The sequence below is a fragment of the Brachyhypopomus gauderio genome, unplaced genomic scaffold (genome assembly GCF_052324685.1).
Source record: "Brachyhypopomus gauderio isolate BG-103 unplaced genomic scaffold, BGAUD_0.2 sc130, whole genome shotgun sequence".
Lineage (NCBI taxonomy): Eukaryota > Metazoa > Chordata > Actinopteri > Gymnotiformes > Hypopomidae > Brachyhypopomus > Brachyhypopomus gauderio.
The window spans coordinates 466,188-482,500 of record NW_027506951.1 but is presented as its reverse complement, the minus strand read 5'-3'; the positions used below and the strand labels follow the sequence as shown (position 1 = coordinate 482,500).

General features: G+C 43.8%; 10 non-coding genes across 10 annotated transcripts; all 10 read right to left on the bottom strand.

The window, feature by feature from the left end:
- Positions 1–175: 175 nt before the first annotated feature.
- Positions 176–257, bottom strand: trnal-uag (transfer RNA leucine (anticodon UAG)). Its single transcript has one exon. It is a non-coding gene; the product is annotated as a tRNA-Leu (tRNA).
- A 607-nt stretch (positions 258–864) lies between these two features.
- Positions 865–946, bottom strand: trnal-uaa (transfer RNA leucine (anticodon UAA)). Its single transcript has one exon. It is a non-coding gene; the product is annotated as a tRNA-Leu (tRNA).
- Positions 947–1,555: 609 nt separating this feature from the next.
- trnal-uag (transfer RNA leucine (anticodon UAG)) lies at positions 1,556–1,637 on the bottom strand. Its single transcript has one exon. It is a non-coding gene; the product is annotated as a tRNA-Leu (tRNA).
- Positions 1,638–2,246: 609 nt separating this feature from the next.
- Positions 2,247–2,328, bottom strand: trnal-uaa (transfer RNA leucine (anticodon UAA)). Its single transcript has one exon. It is a non-coding gene; the product is annotated as a tRNA-Leu (tRNA).
- Positions 2,329–2,937: 609 nt separating this feature from the next.
- On the bottom strand, positions 2,938–3,019 carry trnal-uag (transfer RNA leucine (anticodon UAG)). The gene has a single exon. It is a non-coding gene; the product is annotated as a tRNA-Leu (tRNA).
- Positions 3,020–3,625: 606 nt separating this feature from the next.
- trnal-aag (transfer RNA leucine (anticodon AAG)) lies at positions 3,626–3,707 on the bottom strand. The gene has a single exon. It is a non-coding gene; the product is annotated as a tRNA-Leu (tRNA).
- Positions 3,708–4,315: 608 nt separating this feature from the next.
- On the bottom strand, positions 4,316–4,397 carry trnal-aag (transfer RNA leucine (anticodon AAG)). The gene has a single exon. It is a non-coding gene; the product is annotated as a tRNA-Leu (tRNA).
- A 608-nt stretch (positions 4,398–5,005) lies between these two features.
- On the bottom strand, positions 5,006–5,087 carry trnal-aag (transfer RNA leucine (anticodon AAG)). Its single transcript has one exon. It is a non-coding gene; the product is annotated as a tRNA-Leu (tRNA).
- Positions 5,088–5,695: 608 nt separating this feature from the next.
- Positions 5,696–5,777, bottom strand: trnal-aag (transfer RNA leucine (anticodon AAG)). The gene has a single exon. It is a non-coding gene; the product is annotated as a tRNA-Leu (tRNA).
- A 609-nt stretch (positions 5,778–6,386) lies between these two features.
- Positions 6,387–6,468, bottom strand: trnal-aag (transfer RNA leucine (anticodon AAG)). Its single transcript has one exon. It is a non-coding gene; the product is annotated as a tRNA-Leu (tRNA).
- Between the last annotated feature and the right edge of the window lie 9,845 nt (positions 6,469–16,313).

Genomic DNA, 16,313 nt, shown 5'->3' with positions numbered 1-16,313 from the left:
CAGGGTCTTCAATGTCGCCTAAGAACAAAGCCAGGTATGAGCATTTGCAAATGGCATCGTGGCATGGCTCTCTGCTACCATCATGCGAATGACTGCTCTTCAGCCTTGGGTCAGGCACCGTTGTTGAGAGTGATTAGGTATAAGAATTCTTCTGCCATCTCCTAAAAACACAGCTTGGCAGCGGTGGGATTCGAACCCACGCCTCCGCAGAGACTGAAGCCTAAATCCAGCGCCTTAGACCGCTCGGCCACGCTACCCTTTGATAATATCTTTTTTGCAATTTTCAAGTCTGGAGTCCTCCAAAGCAGCATTCTCAACTTGGTACATGAGCAGGGCTGAACTTGTGAGGAACAATGCTTGCCTAACTTTCAAAGTAAAAAATGCTAAGCTATATGTAACTGAAAAAGAAGAAGGGTTCCAATGTCTTTTTCAAATTGTTTCCCGTCATCTGTACTGGAAGAGAGTGTTTTCAAGAGAACACAAAGGCAAGAATCATTGTAAAGTTACCAGCTGGCAGCATTCGATCCCATGCCTTCTCAGAGACTGGAGCCTAAATCCAGTTCCTTAGACCACTCAGACACGCTACCACAGGAAGACTGCATTTGCTGACATTCTTGTGGAAGAAGGTGAATTTTTCTTCTGTCAGAAGAGGAAAGATGCATCATTTCCTGCCTGTTATCAAAACACCGCAGGGTCTACAATGTCGCCTAAGAACAAAGCCAGGTATGAGCATTTGCAAATGGCATCGTGGCATGGCTCTCTGCTACCATCATGCGAATGACTGCTCTTCAGCCTTGGGTCAGGCACCATTGTTGAGAGTGATTAGGTATAAGAATTCTTCTGCCATCTCTTAAAAACACTGCTAGGCAGCGGTGGGATTCGAACCCACGCCTCCGCAGAGACTGGAGCTTAAATCTAGCGCCTTAGACCGCTCGGCCACGCTACCCTTTGGTAATATCTTTTTTGCAATTTTCAAGTCTGGAGTCCTCCAAAGCAGCATTCTCAACTTGGTACATGAGCAGGGCTGAACTTGTGAGGAACAATGCTTGCCTAACTTTCAAAGTAAAAAATGCTAAGTTATATGTAACTCTGAAAAAGAAGAAGGGTTCCAATGTCTTTTTCAAATTGTTTCCCGTCATCTGTACTGGAAGAGAGGGTTTTCAAGAGAACACAAAGGCAAGAATCATTGTAAAGTTACCAGCTGGCAGCATTCGATCCCATGCCTTCTCAGAGACTGGAGCCTAAATCCAGTGCCTTAGACCACTCAGACACGCTACCACAGGAAGACTGTATTTGCTGACATTCTTGTAGAAGAAGCTGAATTTGTCTTCTGTCAGAAGAGGAAAGATGCATCATTTCCTGCCTGTTATCAAAACACTGCAGGGTCTTCAATGTCGCCTAAGAACAAAGCCAGGTATGAGCATTTGCAAATGGCATCGTGGCATGGCTCTCTGCTACCATCATGCGAATGACTGCTCTTCAGCCTTGGGTCAGGCACCGTTGTTGAGAGTGATTAGGTATAAGAATTCTTCTGCCATCTCCTAAAAACACAGCTTAGCAGCGGTGGGATTCGAACCCACGCCTCCGCAGAGACTGAAGCCTAAATCCAGCGCCTTAGACCGCTCGGCCACGCTACCCTTTGATAATATCTTTTTTGCAATTTTCAAGTCTGGAGTCCTCCAAAGCAGCATTCTCAACTTGGTACATGAGCAGGGCTGAACTTGTGAGGAACAATGCTTGCCTAACTTTCAAAGTAAAAAATGCTAAGCTATATGTAACTCTGAAAAAGAAGAAGGGTTCCAATGTCTTTTTCAAATTGTTTCCCATCATCTGTACTGGAAGAGAGTGTTTTCAAGAGAACACAAAGGCAAGAATCATTGTAAAGTTACCAGCTGGCAGCATTCGATCCCATGCCTTCTCAGAGACTGGAGCCTAAATCCAGTTCCTTAGACCACTCAGACACGCTACCACAGGAAGACTGCATTTGCTGACATTCTTGTGGAAGAAGGTGAATTTTTCTTCTGTCAGAAGAGGAAAGATGCATCATTTCCTGCCTGTTATCAAAACACCGCAGGGTCTTCAATGTCGCCTAAGAACAAAGCCAGGTATGAGCATTTGCAAATGGCATCGTGGCATGGCTCTCTGCTACCATCATGCGAATGACTGCTCTTCAGCCTTGGGTCAGGCACCATTGTTGAGAGTGATTAGGTATAAGAATTCTTCTGCCATCTCTTAAAAACACTGCTAGGCAGCGGTGGGATTCGAACCCACGCCTCCGCAGAGACTGGAGCTTAAATCTAGCGCCTTAGACCGCTCGGCCACGCTACCCTTTGGTAATATCTTTTTTGCAATTTTCAAGTCTGGAGTCCTCCAAAGCAGCATTCTCAACTTGGTACATGAGCAGGGCTGAACTTGTGAGGAACAATGCTTGCCTAACTTTCAAAGTAAAAAATGCTAAGTTATATGTAACTCTGAAAAAGAAGAAGGGTTCCAATGTCTTTTTCAAATTGTTTCCCGTCATCTGTACTGGAAGAGAGGGTTTTCAAGAGAACACAAAGGCAAGAATCATTGTAAAGTTACCAGCTGGCAGCATTCGATCCCATGCCTTCTCAGAGACTGGAGCCTAAATCCAGTGCCTTAGACCACTCAGACACGCTACCACAGGAAGACTGTATTTGCTGACATTCTTGTAGAAGAAGCTGAATTTGTCTTCTGTCAGAAGAGGAAAGATGCATCATTTCCTGCCTGTTATCAAAACACTGCAGGGTCTTCAATGTCGCCTAAGAACAAAGCCAGGTATGAGCATTTGCAAATGGCATAGTGGCATGGCTCTCTGCTACCATCATGCGAATGACTGCTCTTCAGCCTTGGGTCAGGCACCATTGTTGAGAGTGATTAGGTATAAGAATTCTTCTGCCATCTCTTAAAAACACTGCTTGGCAGCGGTGGGATTCGAACCCACGCCTCCGCAGAGACTGGAGCCTAAATCCAGCGCCTTAGACCGCTCGGCCACGCTACCCTTTGGTAATATCTTTTTTGCAATTTTCAAGTCTGGAGTCCTCCAAAGCAGCATTCTCAACTTGGTACATGAGCAGGGCTGAACTTGTGAGGAACAATGCTTGCCTAACTTTCAAAGTAAAAAATGCTAAGCTATATGTAACTGAAAAAGAAGAAGGGTTCCAATGTCTTTTTCAAATTGTTTCCCGTCATCTGTACTGGAAGAGAGGGTTTTCAAGAGAACACAAAGGCAAGAATCATTGTAAAGTTACCAGCTGGCAGCATTCGATCCCATGCCTTCTCAGAGACTGGAGCCTAAATCCAGTGCCTTAGACCACTCAGACACGCTACCACAGGAAGACTGTATTTGCTGACATTCTTGTAGAAGAAGCTGAATTTGTCTTCTGTCAGAAGAGGAAAGATGCATCATTTCCTGCCTGTTATCAAAACACTGCAGGGTCTTCAATGTCGCCTAAGAACAAAGCCAGGTATGAGCATTTGCAAATGGCATCGTAGCATGGCTCTCTGCTACCATCATGCGAATAACTGCTCTTCAGCCTTGGGTCAGGCACCGTTGTTGAGAGTGATTAGGTATAAGAATTCTTCTGCCATCTCCAAAAAAACTGCTTGGCAGCGGTGGGATTCGAACCCACACCTCCGCAGAGACTGGAGCCTTAATCCAGCGCCTTAGACCGCTCGGCCACGCTACCCTGTGGTAATCTCTTTTTTGCAATTTTCAAGTCTGGAGTCCTCCAAAGCAGCATTCTCAACTTGGTACATGAGCAGGGCTGAACTTGTGAGGAACAATGCTTGCCTAACTTTCAAAGTAAAAAATGCTAAGCTATATGTAACTCTGAAAAAGAAGAAGGGTTCCAATGTCTTTTTCAAATTGTTTCCCGTCATCTGTACTGGAAGAGAGGGTTTTCAAGAGAACACAAAGGCAAGAATCATTGTAAAGTTACCAGCTGGCAGCATTCGATCCCATGCCTTCTCAGAGACTGGAGCCTAAATCCAGTGCCTTAGACCACTCAGACACGCTACCACAGGAAGACTGTATTTGCTGACATTCTTGTAGAAGAAGCTGAATTTGTCTTCTGTCAGAAGAGGAAAGATGCATCATTTCCTGCCTGTTATCAAAACACTGCAGGGTCTTCAATGTCGCCTAAGAACAAAGCCAGGTATGAGCATTTGCAAATGGCATCGTAGCATGGCTCTCTGCTACCATCATGCGAATAACTGCTCTTCAGCCTTGGGTCAGGCACCGTTGTTGAGAGTGATTAGGTATAAGAATTCTTCTGCCATCTCCAAAAAAACTGCTTGGCAGCGGTGGGATTCGAACCCACACCTCCGCAGAGACTGGAGCCTTAATCCAGCGCCTTAGACCGCTCGGCCATGCTACCCTGTGGTAATCTCTTTTTTGCAATTTTCAAGTCTGGAGTCCTCCAAAGCAGCATTCTCAACTTGGTACATGAGCAGGGCTGAACTTGTGAGGAACAATGCTTGCCTAACTTTCAAAGTAAAAAATGCTAAGCTATATGTAACTCTGAAAAAGAAGAAGGGTTCCAATGTCTTTTTCAAATTGTTTCCCGTCATCTGTACTGGAAGAGAGGGTTTTCAAGAGAACACAAAGGCAAGAATCATTGTAAAGTTACCAGCTGGCAGCATTCGATCCCATGCCTTCTCAGAGACTGGAGCCTAAATCCAGTGCCTTAGACCACTCAGACACGCTACCACAGGAAGACTGTATTTGCTGACATTCTTGTAGAAGAAGCTGAATTTGTCTTCTGTCAGAAGAGGAAAGATGCATCATTTCCTGCCTGTTATCAAAACACTGCAGGGTCTTCAATGTCGCCTAAGAACAAAGCCAGGTATGAGCATTTGCAAATGGCATCGTAGCATGGCTCTCTGCTACCATCATGCGAATAACTGCTCTTCAGCCTTGGGTCAGGCACCGTTGTTGAGAGTGATTAGGTATAAGAATTCTTCTGCCATCTCCAAAAAAACTGCTTGGCAGCGGTGGGATTCGAACCCACACCTCCGCAGAGACTGGAGCCTTAATCCAGCGCCTTAGACCGCTCGGCCACGCTACCCTGTGGTAATCTCTTTTTTGCAATTTTCAAGTCTGGAGTCCTCCAAAGCAGCATTCTCAACTTGGTACATGAGCAGGGCTGAACTTGTGAGGAACAATGCTTGCCTAACTTTCAAAGTAAAAAATGCTAAGCTATATGTAACTCTGAAAAAGAAGAAGGGTTCCAATGTCTTTTTCAAATTGTTTCCCGTCATCTGTACTCGAAGAGAGGGTTTTCAAGAGAACACAAAGGCAAGAATCATTGTAAAGTTACCAGCTGGCAGCATTCGATCCCATGCCTTCTCAGAGACTGGAGCCTAAATCCAGTGCCTTAGACCACTCAGACACGCTACCACAGGAAGACTGTATTTGCTGACATTCTTGTAGAAGAAGCTGAATTTGTCTTCTGTCAGAAGAGGAAAGATGCATCATTTCCTGCCTGTTATCAAAACACTGCAGGGTCTTCAATGTCGCCTAAGAACAAAGCCAGGTATGAGCATTTGCAAATGGCATCGTAGCATGGCTCTCTGCTACCATCATGCGAATAACTGCTCTTCAGCCTTGGGTCAGGCACCGTTGTTGAGAGTGATTAGGTATAAGAATTCTTCTGCCATCTCCAAAAAAACTGCTTGGCAGCGGTGGGATTCGAACCCACACCTCCGCAGAGACTGGAGCCTTAATCCAGCGCCTTAGACCGCTCGGCCACGCTACCCTGTGGTAATCTCTTTTTTGCAATTTTCAAGTCTGGAGTCCTCCAAAGCAGCATTCTCAACTTGGTACATGAGCAGGGCTGAACTTGTGAGGAACAATGCTTGCCTAACTTTCAAAGTAAAAAATGCTAAGCTATATGTAACTCTGAAAAAGAAGAAGGGTTCCAATGTCTTTTTCAAATTGTTTCCCGTCATCTGTACTGGAAGAGAGGGTTTTCAAGAGAACACAAAGGCAAGAATCATTGTAAAGTTACCAGCTGGCAGCATTCGATCCCATGCCTTCTCAGAGACTGGAGCCTAAATCCAGTGCCTTAGACCACTCAGACACGCTACCACAGGAAGACTGTATTTGCTGACATTCTTGTAGAAGAAGCTGAATTTGTCTTCTGTCAGAAGAGGAAAGATGCATCATTTCCTGCCTGTTATCAAAACACTGCAGGGTCTTCAATGTCGCCTAAGAACAAAGCCAGGTATGAGCATTTGCAAATGGCATCGTAGCATGGCTCTCTGCTACCATCATGCGAATAACTGCTCTTCAGCCTTGGGTCAGGCACCGTTGTTGAGAGTGATTAGGTATAAGAATTCTTCTGCCATCTCCAAAAAAAATTGCTTGGCAGCGGTGGGATTCGAACCCACGCCTCCGCAGAGACTGGAGCCTTAATCCAGCGCCTTAGACCGCTCGGCCACGCTACCCTGTGGTAATCTCTTTTTTGCAATTTTCAAGTCTGGAGTCCTCCAAAGCAGCATTCTCAACTTGGTACATGAGCAGGGCTGAACTTGTGAGGAACAATGCTTGCCTAACTTTCAAAGTAAAAAATGCTAAGCTATATGTAACTCTGAAAAAGAAGAAGGGTTCCAATGTCTTTTTCAAATTGTTTCCCGTCATCTGTACTGGAAGAGAGGGTTTTCTAGAGTAAGTAAACGTAGTGGGGTTTTGGGATTTTGATGAACTAAATAAATTGCCATTGTACGCAATAGTGGGGCAATGGGATTGTAACCCGAATTTGGATCCCAATTGCCGTTTAACTAAATTGCCGAATGGACACCTTTGTGATTTCCTTACTGACCACACTGGTAAGTCAATAGGGGCTTCGTGGACGCCTGTAGGGGCGCCCTCGCGCTGTCCGTGGACCACGCCCGATACCGGCCACTGATCCGAAGTCAGTTTTAAGTCGTGGCACGTGGCATAATGGGCAAGCTGGCAAGGGATCCCACTTCCAATTTATTCAATGTGTTGGCATGCTATTCAAATAGATTGCAAGTGGGAGGTTTCAACACACCTCCCCCAAACCCCACCCACATCCCATTTCTAGTTTATACCATGTGTTTGCTTGGTATTGAAATAGATTGCAATTGGGATGTTGGCCACCACCCACCCCAGGTGGGCGTGTACAAGTTCAGGAATTAAAGGTAGGGGCACAGGAAGAGAACCGAAGGTCGTAGGGGTCCGAAACTTGGTGGGGGGGTAGTGTGGGACCCCCTAAACAACATATTGAAGCCCCGCCCCCAAAAGTGGGCGTGGCCGGAAGTAGGTGTTCCCATGGTCCGATTGGCTCGAGACTTGATAGGGGAGTAGTGTGGGACCCCCTAAACAACATATTTAAGCCCCGCCCCCAAAAGTGGGCGTGGCCGGAAGTTGTAGTTCCCATGGGCCAATCGGCTCGAAACTTTGCAGGGTAGTTCTGTTAGGGACCACAAACAACATATTAAAAGCTCGTGTCCGTAGGTGGTCGGGAAGTCGAAAAACGAACCAGGAAGTGGAACAGGAAGTGACTTTCCCGAGGTCGTAGGGTCATGAAATTTCATAGGGGATGTCTGAGAGGGCTCCGGCACAACATACTGTAAGCCCGAGTCCGAACGCCAAGCGGAATTTTCACACCGCCCAACCAAATCCTTACTAACCCTTTCGCATCCCAATTCCAATTTATCTCACATAGTGCTCATAGATGGTTCGTGGACACAAATCCTATTCACCTAGTCCATTGAAAATAATTTTCAGGAATATTTTTTTCTGATTTTTTTACAAGGCTCTGGAAGGGCCTAGACATGCGGTTTTCGGATATGTGGTCGAGGGCCCCGGGACGAACCAGCATTCGACGCCCCGACTTCGAAGCTCCTCCCTAAACCCTGATTGGCCGCATCCCAATCCCAATCTATTTCCATTCATTTTTCGTGGACACATTGAAAAAGCAATTACCTGTTGGCATGCTTAAATAGATGGCAAGTGGGATGGTTAGACACACAATAGATTGCAATTGGGATGTTGGCCACCACCCACCCCAGGTGGGCGTGTACAAAGTTCAGAATTAGAGTTAAGAGCACAGGAAGAGAACCGAATATCGTAGGGGCCCGAAACTTGATAGGGGGGTAGTGTGGGACCCCTAAAACAACATATTGAAGCCCCGCCCCCAAAAAGTGGGCGTGGCCGGAAGTAGGTGTTCCCATAGGCCGATCGGCTTGAGACTTCATAGGGGAGTAGTGTGGGGCCCCTAAAACAACATATTTAAGCCCCGCCCCCAAAAGTGGGCGTGGCCGGAAGTAGGTGTTCCCATGGGCCAATCGGCTCGAAACTTTGCAGGGGAGTTATGTTAGGGACCCCAAACAACATACTAAAAGCTCGTGTCCGTAAGTGGGCGGGAAGTCAAAAAACGAACCAGGAAGTGGAACAGGAAGTGACTTTCCCGAGGTCGGAGGGTCATGAAATTTCATAAGGGATGTCTGAGAGGGCTTTGGAACAACATACTGTAAGCACGGAGCCCTAGGTCATACCGTTTGGGCGTGGCTAAGTTTTAAAGGTGTTTTTTTTCTAACACAGAACAGTCACAAGCATACATTTGGGGCCGCTGAAGGGCCAAAATTTGACGTAAAGGTCCCAAAATCGGTCGGGGTCATGTATGTTATGGCCTAAAAGAGGATCCCAAGGCCCAAGTCCGTAGCTCGAAGTGTTGGCGTATGGCAGCAAAAAAGATATTGCACTGTAGGGAGAGGCCTAAAGTTTAAACGCATATTTTCATACATTTGGGGCCGCTGAGGGGCCACAATTTGACGTAGGGGTCCCAAAATCGGTCGAGGTCGTCTCTGTGATGGCCCGATGGAGGATCCCGAGTTGCAAGTCCGTAGCTCAAAGCGTTGGCGTATGGCAGCCTAAAAGATATTGCGCTGTAGTCGTAGGCCAAAGGTCAAACAGAAATGTACATACATTTGGGGCCGCTGAGGGCCCAAAATTTAACCTAGGGGTCCCAAAATCGGTCGAGGTCGTCTCTGTGATGGCCCGATGCAGGATCCTGAGATACAGGTCTGTAGCTCGAAGCGTTGGCGTTTGGCAGCAGTCAACGTGTTGCTGTGTAGGCCTTTTTTAATAGGAGCAACACACACACTTGTGGCCCCTGAGAGTCTAAACCTGCACGTATCCACACGTGCCTGCAGAGTGTTATTAGACCCAACAAATTGATAAAGATAGTGCATGCACAGACCCAAAGGTCATATGGTTTGGGTGTGGCTATCATTTGAATTTGCTCTTTTAGGCAGTAACTCTTCTAACACAGCACAAGACCATGTGTGCGGGGCCCCTGAGGGACCAAACCTGCACGTATCCACACGTGCCTGCAGAGTGTTATTAGACCCAACAAATTGATAAAGATAGTGCATGCACAGACTCAAAGGTCATATGGTTTGGGTGTGGCTATCATTTGAATTTGCACTTTTAGGCAGAATCTCCTCTAACACTTAAAGCACAAGACCATGTGTGCGGGGCCCCTGAAGGACCAAACCTGCACGTATCCACACGTGCCTGCAGAGTGTTATTAGACCCAACAAATTGATAAAGATAGTGCATGCACAGACTCATAGGTCATATGGTTTGGGTGTGGCTATCATTTGAATTTGCACTTTTAGGCAGAATCTCCTCTAACACTTAAAGCACAAGACCATGTGTGCGGGGCCCCTGAAGGACCAAACCTGCACGTATCCACACGTGCCTGCAGAGTGTTATTATACCCAACAAATTGATAAAGATAGTGCATGCACAGACTCATAGGTCATATGGTTTGGGTGTGGCTATCATTTGAATTTGCACTTTTAGGCAGAATCTCCTCTAACACTTAAAGCACAAGACCATGTGTGCGGGGCCCCTGAAGGACCAAACCTGCACGTATCCACACGTGCTTCCAGAGTGTTAATATACCCCACCCACTGAGGAAGATACTCCGAGCACAGACCCTTAGGTCATACGGATTGGGCGTGGCTAACTTTTGAAAGTGATTTTTTTCTAACACAGAGAGGTCACGAGCATACATTTGGGGATGCTGAGGGGCCAAAATTTGACGTAGAGGTCCCAAAATCGGTCGAGGTTGTCTCTGTGATGGCCCGATGGACCATCCCAAGTTGCAAGTCCGTAGCTCGAAGCGTTGGCGTATGGCAGCCATTAATCTATTGCGCTGTAGTCGTAGGCCTTAAGGTCAAACCCAAATTTTCATACATTTGGGGCCCCTGAGGGGCCAAAATTTGACGTAGAGGTCCCAAAATCGGTCGAGGTCGTCTCTGTGATGGCCCGATGGACCATCCCAAGTTGCAAGTCCGTAGCTCGAAGCGTTGGCGTATGGCAGCCATTAATCTATTGCGCTGTAGTCGTAGGCCTTAAGGTCAAACCCAAATTTTCATACATTTGGGGCCCCTGAGGGGCCAAAATTTGACGTAGAGGTCCCAAAATCGGTTGAGGTCGTCTCTGTGATGGCCCGATGGACCATCCCAAGTTGCAAGTCCGTAGCTCGAAGCGTTGGCGTATGGCAGCCATTAATCTATTGCGCTGTAGTCGTAGGCCTTAAGGTCAAACCCAAATTTTCATACATTTGGGGCCCCTGAGGGGCCAAAATTTGACGTAGAGGTCCCAAAATCGGTCGAGGTCGTCTCTGTGATGGCCCGATGGACCTTCCCAAGTTGCAAGTCCGTAGCTCGAAGCGTTGGCGTATGGCAGCCATTAATCTATTGCGCTGTAGTCGTAGGCCTTAAGGTCAAACCCAAATTTTCATACATTTGGGGCCCCTGAGGGGCCAAAATTTGACGTAGAGGTCCCAAAATCGGTCGAGGTCGTCTCTGTGATGGCCCGATGGACCATCCCAAGTTGCAAGTCCGTAGCTCGAAGCGTTGGCGTATGGCAGCCATTAATCTATTGCGCTGTAGTCGTAGGCCTTAAGGTCAAACCCAAATTTTCATACATTTGGGGCCCCTGAGGGGCCAAAATTTGACGTAGAGGTCCCAAAATCGGTCGAGGTCGTCTCTGTGATGGCCCGATGGACCATCCCAAGTTGCAAGTCCGTAGCTCGAAGCGTTGGCGTATGGCAGCCATTAATCTATTGCGCTGTAGTCGTAGGCCTTAAGGTCAAACCCAAATTTTCATACATTTGGGGCCCCTGAGGGGCCAAAATTTGACGTAGAGGTCCCAAAATCGGTCGAGGTCGTCTCTGTGATGGCCCGATGGACCATCCCAAGTTGCAAGTCCATAGCTCGAAGCGTTGGCGTATGGCAGCCATTAATCTATTGCGCTGTAGTCGTAGGCCTTAAGGACCCCATTCAAATAGATTGGAATTGGACGATTTGTACTTACCGATCCCAATTCCAATCTATTTGAATGGGACCCCATTCAAATAGATTGGAATTGGACGATTTGTACTTACCGATCCCAATTCCAATCTATTTGAATGGCATCCCAATTCCAATTTATTTCCACGTGTCAAATAGATTGGAATTGGGATGCTGTTTTTTCAGCCAAATTATGACTTTGTGCAAACTTCACCACATGCACACAGTGAGTCAGGGGGACTCATACATGTGTGTGTGAGTGTGTGTGAGTGTGTGTGTGTGTGAGTGAGTGTGTATGTGTGTGTATGAGTGAGTGTGTATGAGTGTGTGTATGAGTGTGTGTGTGAGTGAGTGTGTATATGTGTGTGTATGAGTGTGTGTGTGTGTGTGTGTTTGTGTGTGTGTGTGAGTGTGTATGAGTGTGTGTGAGTGAGTGTGTATGTGTGTGTGTGTATTGGAAAAGGGATGGTAATCATGACTCATCCCAATTCCAATCTATTAGACACAGGGAAATAGATTGGAAGTGGGACATCATTCAAATAGATTGGAAGTGGGACGTTGTGTACTTACCGATCCCAATTCCAATCTATTTGAATGGGACCCCATTCAAATAGATTGGAATTGGACGATTTGTACTTACCGATCCCAATTCCAATCTATTTGAATGGCATCCCAATTCCAATTTATTTGACTGATGGAAATAAATTGGAATTGGGATCCCATTCAAATAGATTGGAAGTGGGATCGGTAAGTACAAATCGTCCAATTCCAATTTATTTGAATGGCATCCCAATTCCAATTTATTTAACTGATGGAAATAAATTGGAATTGGGATGCAGTAAAATGAGGTTATAAGTTATTTTAAAAAACACTTATTTTAAGCTTAGAAAACCATTTATCCATACTCCCCATGTCTGTCTGATGCAAACTGAGTGGTCAGAGTTTTGAAGTTCCACTGTCCAATACCCCACTATTTTGATGACTTGAATAAATTGGAAGTGGGATCGCCAGATCTCAGCCTTAGAATGACATAGCTTGAAAATTTCAACGCTCAGCACTAAGTTTAGGTGTGCCTGACTCACTGTGTGAGTTTGGAGAAGATTGCAGAAAGTCAAAATTTTGGCTCAAAAAAACTCTAAGGGGTTAGTGTGTGAGTTTTTTTGAGCCAAAATTTTGACTTTCTGCAAACTTCACCAAACTCACACAGTGAGTTAGAAGGACTCAAACTTAGAGAGGAGTGGTAAAAGAATTGTGCTATCATGTTCCAAAGCTGAGATCTGGAGATCCCAATTCCAATTTATTCAAGTCATCAAAATAGTGGGGTTTTGGACACCACAGTCTGACAACTCTGAACACCCAACTTGCATAAACCAGACATGGGGAGCATAGATAAATGATTTTTGAAGTGTTTTAGTGATAAGAAAAAAAAAACTTAGAAATCAATGTATTTGAATGGCATCCCAATTCCAATTTATTTGACTGATGGAAATAAATTGGAATTGGGATACCATTGAAATAGATTGGAATTGGGATCGGTAAGTACAAATCGTCCAATTCCAATTTATTTGAATGGGGTCCCATTCAAATAGATTGGAATTGGGATCGGTAAGTACAAATCGTCCAATTCCAATTTATTTGAATGGCATCCCAATTCCAATTTATTTGACTGATGGAAATAAATTGGAATTGGGATCCCATTCAAATAGATTGGAATTGGGATCGGTAAGTACAAATCTTCCAATTCCAATCTATTTGAATGGGGTCCCATTGAAATAGATTGGAATTGGGATCGGTAAGTACAAATCGTCCAATTCCAATTTATTTGAATGGGGTCCCATTGAAATAGATTGGAATTGGGATCGGTAAGTACAAATCGTCCAATTCCAATTTATTTGAATGGGGTCCCATTGAAATAGATTGGAATTGGGATCGGTAAGTACAAATCGTCCAATTCCAATTTATTTGAATGGGGTCCCATTGAAATAGATTGGAATTGGGATCGGTAAGTACAAATCGTCCAATTCCAATTTATTTGAATGGGGTCCCATTGAAATAGATTGGAATTGGGATTGGTAAGTACAAATCGTCCAATTCCAATTTATTTGAATAGGGTCCCATTCAAATAGATTGGAATTGGGATGGGTAAGTACAAATCGTCCAATTCCAATTTATTTGAATGGCATCCCAATTCCAATTTATTTGACTGATGGAAATAAATTGGAATTGGGATCCCATTCAAATAGATTGCAATTGGGATCGGTAAGTACAAATCGTCCAATTCCAATTTATTTGAATGGCATCCCAATTCCAATTTATTTGACTGATGGAAATAAATTGGAATTGGGATCCCATTCAAATAGATTGGAATTGGGATCGGTAAGTACAAATCGTCCAATTCCAATTTATTTGAATAGGGTCCCATTCAAATAGATTGGAATTGGGATTGGTAAGTAATAATTGTCCAATTCCAATTTATTTGAATGGGGTCCCATTGAAATAGATTGGAATTGGGATCGGTAAGTACAAATCGTCCAATTCCAATTTATTTGAATGGGGTCCCATTGAAATAGATTGGAATTGGGATTGGTAAGTACAAATCGTCCAATTCCAATTTATTTGAATGGCATCCCAATTCCAATTTATTTAAGTGATGGAAATAAATTGGAATTGGGATCCCATTCAAATAGATTGGAATTGGGATCGGTAAGTACAAATCGTCCAATTCCAATTTATTTGAATGGCATCCCAATTCCAATTTATTTAACTGATGGAAATAAATTGGAATTGGGATCCCATTGAAATAGATTGCAATTGGGATCGGTAAGTACAAATCGTCCAATTCCAATTTATTTGAATGGGGTTCCATTGAAATAGATTGGAATTGGGATCGGTAAGTACAAATCGTCCAATTACAATTTATTTGAATGGGGTCCCATTCAAATAGATTGGAATTGGGATCGGTAAGTACAAATTGTCCAATTCCAATTTATTTGAATGGGGTCCCATTCAAATAGATTGGAATTGGGATTGGTAAGTACAAATTGTCCAATTCCAATTTATTTGAATGGGGTCCCATTGAAATAGATTGGAATTGGGATCGGTAAGTACAAATCGTCCAATTCCAATTTATTTGAATGGCATCCCAATTCCAATTTATTTAAGTGATGGAAATAAATTGGAATTGGGATCCCATTCAAATAGATTGGAATTGGGATCGGTAAGTACAAATCGTCCAATTCCAATTTATTTGAATGGCATCCCAATTCCAATTTATTTGACTGATGGAAATAAATTGGAATTGGGATCCCATTCAAATAAATTGGAATTGGGATTGGTAAGTACAAAAGATCCCAATCCCAATTTATTTGAATGGCATCCCAATTCCAATTTATTTCCATCAGTCAAATAAATTGGAATTGGGATGCAGTTTTTTTTCAGCCAAATTATGACTTTGTGCAAACTTCAACACATTCACACAGTGAGTCAGTGGGACTCAGACATGTGTGTGTGTGTGTATGAGTGTGTGTATGTGTGTGTGTGTGTGTGTGTGTGTGTGTGTATGTTTGTGTGTATGAGTGTGTGTGTGAGTGAGTGTGTATATGTGTGTGTATGAGTCTGTGTGTGAGTGAGTGTGTATGAGTCTGTGTGTGTGTGAGTGTGTGTATGTGTGTGTGCATGAGTGTGTGTGTGTTTGTGTGTGAGTGAGTGTGTATGAGTGTGTGAGTGAGTGTATTGGAAAAGGGATGGTAATCATGAATCATCCCAATTCCAATCTATTTGACACATGGAAATAAATTGGAATTGGGATCCCATTGAAATAGATTGGAATTGGGATCGGTAAGTACAAATTGTCCAATTCCAATTTATTTGAATGGCATCCCAATTCCAATTTATTTAACTGATGGAAATAAATTGGAATTGGGATGCAGTAAAATGAGGTTATAAGTTATTTTACAAAACACTTATTTTAAGCTTAGAAAACCATTTATCCATACTCCCCATGTCTGTCTGATGCAAACTGAGTGGTCAGAGTTTTGAAATTCCACTGTCCAATACCCCACTATTTTGATGACTTGAATAAATTGGAAGTGGGATCGCCAGATCTCAGCCTTAGAATGACATAGCTTGAAAATTTCAACGCTCAGCACTAAGTTTAGGTGTGCCTGACTCACTGTGTGAGTTTGGAGAAGATTGCAGAAAGTCAAAATTTTGGCTCAAAAAAACTCTAAGGGGTTAGTGTGTGAGTTTTTTTGGGGCAAAATTTTGACTTTCTGCAAACTTCACCAAACTCACACAGTGAGTTAGGAGGACTCAAACTTAGAGAGGAGTGGTAAAAGAATCGTGCTATCATATTCCAAAGCTGAGATCTGGAGATCCCACTTCCAATTTATTCAAGTCATCAAAATAGTGGGGTTTTGGACACCACAGTCTGACAACTCTGAACACCCAGCTTGCATAAACCAGACATGGGGAGCATGGATAAATGGTTTTTGAAGTGTTTTAGTGATAAGAAAAAAAAACTTAGAAATCAATGTATTTGAATGGCATCCCAATTCCAATTTATTTGACTGATGGAAATAAATTGGAATTGGGATCCCATTCAAATAGATTGGAATTGGGATCGGTAAGTACAAATTGTCCAATTCCAATTTATTTGAATGGGGTCCCATTGAAATAGATTGGAATTGGGATCGGTAAGTACAAATTGTCCAATTCCAATTTATTTGAATGGCATCCCAATTCCAATTTATTTAAGTGATGGAAATAAATTGGAATTGGGATCCCATTGAAATAGATTGGAATTGGGATCGGTAAGTACAAATTGTCCAATTCCAATTTATTTGAATGGCATCCCAATTCCAATTTATTTAAGTGATGGAAATAAATTGGAATTGGGATCCCATTGAAATAGATTGGAATTGGGATCGGTAAGTACAAATTGTCCAATTCCAATTTATTTG